Below are 932 nucleotides of genomic sequence, written 5' to 3'. Positions count from 1 at the left end.
CATTTCTGCTGACCTCACCCCTGAGTCCGAGGAGAAGACAGCAGCAGTAAGTTGAGGGCCTACACGACAAATTTAGGCCTGGATAAAGCGGTAGGGTTCTTTTCATACTCATTGATCAAAGGAAGAAAACACTGCTGGGCTCCAAGGCTCTTAAGGTTCCACCAACAGCCAAGGCCTGTGCCCTTTTCTCAGAAGAGTTAAGACAGAAAACTCCACCGCTGAATTTAAAACCGTGAGTGCCAAGTCGGCCAGGAGCCAGCCCTTGCCCAATGGGGTCACAGAGGGGGCAGAAGGTTGCAGAGAGGGCATTGTCCCTTGTGGAGGTGGGGCCATCTACGGACAGGAGGGCAGGAGTCCTCTCAGATCCCGAGTTCTAATGGGCCTTTGATCAGCTGGGTTGGGCGATTTCGTTGTTATCACAGAATAAACAGGAGGCTCACAGGTATGTGAGAGCAGCAACCAACCAGCTTCACACTGGTCCTCTAGATCAGTCCTCACGGCAGGCCTGGGAGACAAGTGCCGCCTGCACTTTACAGAGAGTGAGGCAGAGTCGCAGCCCCAAGGATCCTTCACTCAGTACACTGCAAAGGAGGAACGTCCTGGCCCTCCGTCCGATCCCACCGGCGGCTAGCCTTTCCCGCCTCTAGACTGCAGCGGGGAAGGGTCTTGGCGGACGCATTTTAAGGCAACCAACACAAAGGGCGGAGACCCTCCGAGAAACGAAGCGACTCGATGGAGGCCACGCGGCGAGCGACTGCTTCCCCTCCACCGGGTCTGGAGGGATGGGGCCAGCCCTGGTTCCGTCACTTGCTGCTTCGCCCTCCCGTCCCCCAGCCTCGTTTCTCCATCTGCGAAACCAGGACGGAGAGCGAACGAGAGGGGGCGTGGCAGGGCCCCGAGAGAAGTCGCCCGCCCAGCCCCGCGCTCCTCCG

Source organism: Carlito syrichta, unplaced genomic scaffold (assembly GCF_000164805.1).
Source record: "Carlito syrichta isolate Samal-C Ts95f unplaced genomic scaffold, Tarsius_syrichta-2.0.1 Scaffold307020, whole genome shotgun sequence".
Lineage (NCBI taxonomy): Eukaryota > Metazoa > Chordata > Mammalia > Primates > Tarsiidae > Carlito > Carlito syrichta.
Note: the sequence above shows the minus strand (reverse complement) of the source record.